Source organism: Tachysurus vachellii, chromosome 7 (assembly GCF_030014155.1).
Source record: "Tachysurus vachellii isolate PV-2020 chromosome 7, HZAU_Pvac_v1, whole genome shotgun sequence".
NCBI classification, from domain to species: domain Eukaryota; kingdom Metazoa; phylum Chordata; class Actinopteri; order Siluriformes; family Bagridae; genus Tachysurus; species Tachysurus vachellii.
The window spans coordinates 6703332-6711498 of record NC_083466.1 but is presented as its reverse complement, the minus strand read 5'-3'; positions in this window follow the sequence as shown (position 1 = coordinate 6711498).

The window sequence follows — 8167 nt, the reverse complement described above, 5'->3', positions numbered from 1 at the left end:
TGTTGTGGATGGAGCCACCTGGAGACTGTCATGCCTTCTTTGAACAGATGTGTCAGTCAGCTGTATGGTCTGGTATTTATCAGCAATCAGGTCTGCACCGAACTCAGAGTTTGCGATGACCCATTAGTTCCTCAGGAGCTCTTGGTTGCATTATTATAAACTGTTGTAGAAACAACATTATTTACCTTTACATTATTTACTATAGAGTGTCACCCAAATGAGGATGGGTTCCCTTCTGAGCCTGGTTCCTCTCAAGGTTTCTTCCTCATATCATCTCAGGGAGTTTTTCCTTGCTGCCGTCGCCTCCGGCTTGCTCATTAGGGATAGGGATAGATATATAATATTTTAAATTTTAAGTTCATTCATTCATTCATTCATTTTCTACCGCTTATCCGAACTACCTCAGGTCACGGGGAGCCTGTGCCTATCCCAGGCGTCATTGGGCATCAAGGCAGGATACACCCTGGACGGAGTGCCAACCAATCGCAGGGCTAAATTTTAAGTTAATATTCTTTAAATTAATTTTAAACTTTAATTGTATATATTCATTTATTTATTTTTATCTTTATTCTTTCTTCTTCTTATTAATATATATTTGTTTATTTTTTTCTCTCTTCTGTTTCCATACTGTGTGAATTGTTAAAAGTGCTGTACAAATAAATTGAATTGAAAATTAAATCGATCATTTTGCCAGTAGGTGGCAGTAATCACCCTATGTTAAAACGTGAGAAAGTCATGAAGTTTGTCATCTTGTTTCACACTGATGTGATTATGAATAAAGTAGTAGCAGTGTGAGAGTGAACAATGTCAGCAAACACAGCTTGCAATCACTGCAGAGTCCCTAAATGCAATAATTCAAGCATCTATACTTTATTTATTCATGTCTCACTGGTGTTGGTGATGAAATGGCTTTGTGCTGTTCACCTGGATGAAGGAGAGAAAGCAGGCACATCTGAAATTAACATTTCACTATGGTTTCTACATCAAACTCAAGTTGGAGGTCCTCTGACTTGGTCTATCCCTGTGTCAGTGTGCCATCAACTTTCACTGGAGACCCCAATGCCAGGAAGAAAAGCTACCACATTCCCTGTATAGGCATAACAATAACCCAGTGTCTCTTCTCTTTTGCCCCTAAGGAGGATGCCATCAAATTAGCTTGTGAACACATTACAGAAGTGCCTAATTTGTAAAACTGCAATAGTAACTAGAACTTACATTTCCTGAAGAAAATGTTAATGGTGCTTGCACGTGGCAAATCCCGGAGGCTAGTCGAGACGAGCATGTGATGTCATCTGAATACTCTTGAGGGAGTTTTCCTCATTATGCTGAGTGTTTTGATATGTCACATGACCATGTTGTGCTAATTTTTTATTTTCACGTGACATCACGTGACGTCATCAAAATGTCACATGTCCATGTTGTAAAAAGTTTTTTGATTTTGTATATTTTGGGGGCGGGGCTGTGGCACAACCAAAAGGCCAGTCGGTACACCAATTTAAAACTTTGTTCAGAGTATCACCCTAAAGGAGCTGGCCGAGTTTGCTGTAGATAGTTCAAAAGCTTGCTGAGTTAGAAACCTCCAAAGTTTATAATGGGAGTCTATGGGAAAAAAGGCCACTTTGAGACCCGGTACCGGAAGTACCTAGCTGGTTTACACTATGGCATTATGTTTTCAGGCTGTCATTCTGTCATCCGAGATACTCAAGAATCTCAAGAATAACTATTTAAGTGATTATAGGATTTATATGCAGTTATTTCCATAACCAGAATGTAAACTTATCAGAGTTTGCAATTGATCCAAACAGGGACAAAATCACAGCAAGATCAAATGTTTGTGAATTTTTTTTTGTTCATGTTCAAGTTGTCTGGATATCTATGATTTTGCCACTTTCCTGTTGTCTGTCTGTCTCTCTCTGTGTATCTGTCTCACTTTCATCTCACTGCTGCAGTGAATCATGAAGAAGTTGAATATTTGGATTTATATGAAAGCATTATGACTAGCAGATGAACTAACTAGATTTTGGAATTGACTCAAACAGAGATATCAAATATCTCAATCGTCATGTTTGCAGTATATTTTAAGTGTATTTGAGGCACTGTAACAATTAGGAATAGATTTGTTGGCACTGGACACTTGGCATTGAGTTCCATTTTCCCTTTTATCATATGTCTAGAAAGCTTAAAAGCATATTTTTCATTGACAAGTTTCTTTCACACTGTTTATTCTCTTAAGAGAGAAGGCCATTAAAGAGGAAAACTATGAATGCTAAATAGTGGCCTAATTTAGGTGCAGTGTTCCATGAAGTGCTGTAACAGTTCACAAATTACCAGAAATTAAAATGTCTGGCAGGTTGGAAAGAAAGCCTACTGCAGCTCGTTCTGTTATATTAATACTGCAACTGCTGTGATAAACCTATGTTTATGTTTACAAAATGCAATAGAGTTGAAACAACTTGCATATGCAAGCTTTAATTTGTAATCTTTACAAAAAAAAAAAGCTGGCTTAGAGCATCGCATAACAAAATATACGTTAAAATGTACATTTATTGCATTTAGCAGAAAACTTGTTCAAACTTGTGTAAAACTTGTTCACTAGCTCATGGACTATGAATACTACACATACTTTATTTTGTGTTCATGTTGGAAAGATTAAGAATACCTCATTGTTAAAATGAGGCTCCAGTTACTGCCTTACATGCTCAGCTTGAATTAAAGCTTTTTTTTTACCTCCCATGAAAATTGCCTCCCATGAAATGAAATTCTTTTGGCAACATCTGCAAGAGTTGAGCAGAACTGAAGAGTTCATATATATATTAGATTAAATTTAGATTATGGAGGAAAATAATTTTTATCAATATATTCTGGCCACAAAAAAACTATTTTATTTTAAAATTATTCATTTAAAATGAAGAGTCTAAAGGCTGTCAAGCTGAGATGAGAGCTGGACTGATTTCATGCTATACCTTGAACTGGCAGTTAAATTCTCTTCTTATTGTCTTCAGCTTTACTTTGTGATGTGAACATCTCTGATGTTGGTGATGAAATGGCTTTGTGCTGTTCACCTGGATGAAGGAGAGAAAGCAGGCACATCTGAAATTAACATTTCACTATGGTTTCTACATCAAACTCAAGTTGGAGGTCCTCTGACTTGGTCTATCCCTGTGTCAGTGTGCCATCAACTTTCTGACAGGTCTTTCCCTCAGCACTAGAGACCCCAATGCCAGGAAGAAAGGCCAACACCTTGACCACTAAGCTACCACATTCCCTGTATAGGCATAACAATAACCCAGTGTCTCTTCTCTTTTGCCCCAAGGAGGATGCCATCAAATTAGCTTGTGAACTCATTACAGAAGTGCCTAATTTGTAAAACTGTAATAGTAACTACTCTACTCTGGTGCCACTTTGTCCACATTTGATATAAAGTGTCATATCATATGACCATGTGACACAAACTTGCAAGTTGAAGACATTATAACCCATTAGAATAGATATATTTTTATCACAGAGGAGATGGTATTATCCCTGATAAACAAATCCCATCTGAATAGGGCTGTTGTAGGATTTTTTATTTTATTATCATTTTTATATATGAAGAGTTCATATATATATTAGATTAAATTTAATTCATTCAAAATGAAGAGTCTAAAGGCTGTCAAGCCGAGATGAGAGCTGGACTGATTTCTTGCTATACCTTGAACTGGCAGTTAAATTCTGATAGTCTCTTCTTATTGTCTTCAGCTTTACTTTGTGATGTGAACATCTCTGATGATAAAATATTTAAGCCTATATACATAGTAGAAAACACACTTGACATACACGGAACACACAACACTACTCTTACATTATTTACTTAAAACACATACTTATTTATATTTCAATTTGCACATTTATATTTCAATTTGCACATTTTTCCACTGTACAGTACATACAACTGTCTATATTATATATGTGTTTGTGTCTTGTCAATGCCATTCTGTTTACACTATGGAGCTTCTGTACTAGAACAAATTCTTCGTATGTGAAAATACCTGGATTTGTTGTGTTGGAAGTCAGCAGATCCAGTTTTGCGATAAAATAAAACAAATGTGAGCCCTGACATCTGCATAAGTATCTGCATCTGTCTCTCCATCCACATTGATGTAATATGCAGATCAGCTGTCTTTAGTTTTAACACTTCACTGGCTATATGCCATGTGCCAGCCCGCTTCATCCCTGTCCCCATCATTCCCGTCCCCAAAGAACCAAGAATTACAGGACCTAATGATTGCCTCATGCTTTCCCACCTCAAATCCATCACAGACCCTCACCTGAGTGTGCCTGATTTCACCAGTATGTAGATCACAGACATCCTGAGTGACAAGGAGGTAGCATGTGACTATGGACAAACATGTCTCTATCTCTCAGACCATCAACCCTGGTTCCCTCAAGGCTGTGTTCTTTGTACGCTTCTCATCTCCCTTTACACCAACAGCTACACCTTCGGTAACCAGTCTGTCAAACTACTGACCACGGATGATACATCCCTTATTGGGCTCATCTCTGAAAGGGGATAGAGGGAGATGGACCATCTGGTAACCTGGTGCAACCTGGATCTCAATGCTGTACAAACAGTACACTAGTCCACTACTGTACAGCTAATGTTTCATCTGCACTGTATGTAGCATTTGCAATTTAGCATTTGCACTGGTCCATTTTTGCACATCCTACACTTTTATACAGTTAATGTGTCTCTTTTCTTTTCTTAGATTTTTAAAATATATTTCTAAATGTTTATTGTTGTTTTATGTTCATGATGATTTCATAGATTCTTATGCTTCCTTGCTTTTTATTACTGTGCAACAGTACCCCATGACAGTTTGTTTTACATGTAAAACCCATAATACTTGGCAATTAAAAGAGACTCTGATCTACGCTTTTACCTGAATATAATTACAAATACTCACATGTATTTAGATTTGAACTGAAAGTGGAACTGGAACTGGACGTGGAAGCTTGGACATTTTTTGTCCACCCTAACACTATACTTTCAAAAAAACTGGAAATTGCTGAAAGGGAACATGCTTTTTTGTTTAAAAAAATAAGTAAAAAAACAATTTAGACCGTTTAAACACCTCTGGCAGAGTTGGGGGGATACGATGGCTTAGTGGTTAGCACGTTCGCCTCACACCTCCAGGGTTGGGGGTTCGATTCCCGCCTCCGCCTTGTGTGTGTGGAGTTTGCATGTTCTCCCCGTGCCTCGGGGGTTTCCTCCGGGTACTCCGGTTTCCTCCCCCGGTCCAAAGACATGCATGGTAGGTTGATTGGCATCTCTGGAAAATTGTCCATAGTGTGTGATTGTGCGAGTGAATGAGAGTGTGTGTGTGTGTGCCCTGCGATGGGCTGGCACTCCGTCCAGGGTGTATCCTGCCTTGATGCCCGATGACGCCTGAGATAGGCACAGGCTCCCCGTGACACGAGAAGTTTGGATAAGCGGTATAAAATGAATGAATGAATGACAGAGCTGGCTGGTGGGCGGCAAGTGACTACATTAAAGAGAAATAAATCCAAAAAAACAAAATGCCCAATAAAAAAAGACCCCAAATTCCTACTGTCTGTTTAATTTACACGTCATATGAAAGATTATTATACATATCAAAGGGAAATGCTGGTTAATTATTTTCTGTGCTTGGTTGCTTGTATAAATTATACAGTGAAAGCTATTCATCATGGATATATTTCCAGCACTTCAGTAAGTCAAGAAGGTTAACAATTGAAAGCTGCAAAACTGCTGGAAAATAAAGGATCATCTTTCTCTCTTTTGTAGAAACAAGTAGAAGTTGGAAAGATTGGTATCTGCTGAAGATTCATTAAACACATGACACTATTTTTAAATGACACACTTAAATGACATCAAATAGAAACAAGTGCGCAAACTGTGATCAGCAATGTGCAACTTATACAGTATAAGAACAAGACCGAAAAAAGGTTATATATTTTTTACCAGTAAGGACAAAACAGGCTCTTTTCCCCCACAGCCATACTTCAGCCCAGATGCCCAGCACTTGGTGGCAGCATTTTACCAAATAAAAGGTTTGCTTACCCCCAAAAAATATTCTAAAAGAAAAAGAAATAGAAGCTAACCCGAGAGATCAAGGGCTTCGATAGCCAAGAAGGACCATGTTGTGCACAAGATTCTTATCTGAACTAAAGTAACCAACTTAGCAATAGAAGGGCATCTATATTTATCCACATAAATAATAATAATAAATAAACCTCAAAGAAATAAAGAGATTTAGTTATTTATGCAGGGGATTAATCGCATTTCGCATAAGATGTAAAGCATACTTCGCTTCGAATTGGTAGAATTGTTTGATAATCATTGAATAATAAAGAGTTGGTTGGTCAGAAATGGTTTTCATTTGATTTTTAATTTTATTTTTCATTTTATGATCATAAAGCCACCTCTTTATAGAACATCTTTTGTTTATACACTGTATGAATGCAGATTCATAAATTATACAAATGACAATTTTGTTCATGATATGCATCGTTCGCATTTAAGTGAAGAATCTCACTGATTATACATTGACAGCAAACAATGCCTATTTCTAAATTGCTTCTCATTTCCATGTTTGTTTCCATTCAAATTATTTTTGAGCATGTTTGGTAACAAAATGAGCTTTTATTTAGAAGGAAGCAGACAGTCCTTTGGTCAGGAAGTTCACAACTGATCATAGATAAACTTTAAAACAATGTGAGATACAAATGTTTAAAGAAACACAAAAAGGTTTTTGCAATGACCATCTCAGTCTTTGAATTTGCATCCAAATGAAACCTTGCTATCTGAACTGAATTCTACATGCACAACATGATTCATTATTCAAGGTTGTTTCATATTTTTATGTCAGTTAATATACTCTGTATACGGTGTAGCAAAATAAGACACTGTAACAAAAAATAAACTACTTCTTTTTTTGCCCCTTGTTGCTTAGTTGCCTTCTGAAAATCTACAGCATAATGCCATTAGTAACCAGCAACTCACAAGCTTTGGAAAGAATGTTGGCTATTCATTGCTTGTCTCTAGAAAGCAAGGAATGACGAGAGCAGCAAATATGTCTGCAGAACCCACCGGGAAGAAAAAGGTAAAACCCTTTATTGCAGTGGCAGGAAGAGAAATGGGCAGAAGAGTTGACTCATCAGTCGCAAAGAAAGAGAAGAGTGAGTTTTTTTAAACATTGAAATGCAGATTAGGTGAGCGGGCATGGGCAAAAGCTGTTAGTGGAATGCAGCAGCATGGTGAAATATTGAGCTCAAGGTAGCTCAAAGACACAGAGACAAATCCTGGTATGCTGTTAGTGACTGTGATTCATTCTCTGATCTTGAGGCCTACCTCAGTGGTAGCTCGTCATTGGAGCAGTCTAATGATTGGAGGGAAAAGCAGGAGCACAGCACAGCCGTGGCAATGAATATGCTACACACTGGTGTCAAGGCTGCCTTGGCAAAACTTAAAGATATCAAAAATATGGCTTGACCAGCACTTATTCCTTTTTGTGATTTGATCTGATCCAGGGAGTGACTGGGATATTCTGTACTGTTCATAATTAATGAGCTCTCACACATTTAAGAGCTGACTAAAACCGTCTTTGTAAATATATTACCAGTACATTGCCTCTTTAGCAGTAAATGATGATGAAGCCTTGAACAGTTCTGTGCTGCACAAAACATAAATAAGCTGGTTTACCGAACATATGATACATTAGAGAATGTAAATTGAATCTTCAGTAAAGTGCCACACTTGTAACTGGCCCTTAATGGAATAATGCTTACAGCAAGTGAGGGAATAGAGACATATATCCTTCAGCCTAGGATCCCATAGCATTTCAAACCATGGGATAGCAACAAAGGGCTGCTAATCCAGATGAGGTAACAGGTAGGTTTGGAGTAACTTTTGGAGTCTGTTAAAACACACTGTACCAGCTGCCATGTCTTTGGCAGACAGTTTTCAGAACTTTTTATGTTTCTAATATGGTCAGATTCCACCCCATCTAAGAGACATAAACGTCTGCTTGAAATAATTGGAATTTCACTTACTGAACAAATTCCAGATGTGCTGATTTAACCAACCACTCAACTACCTTTGGTCCTTGGTGAACCTTTAAATTATGGGTACAGTTATGTTTGTTCATTC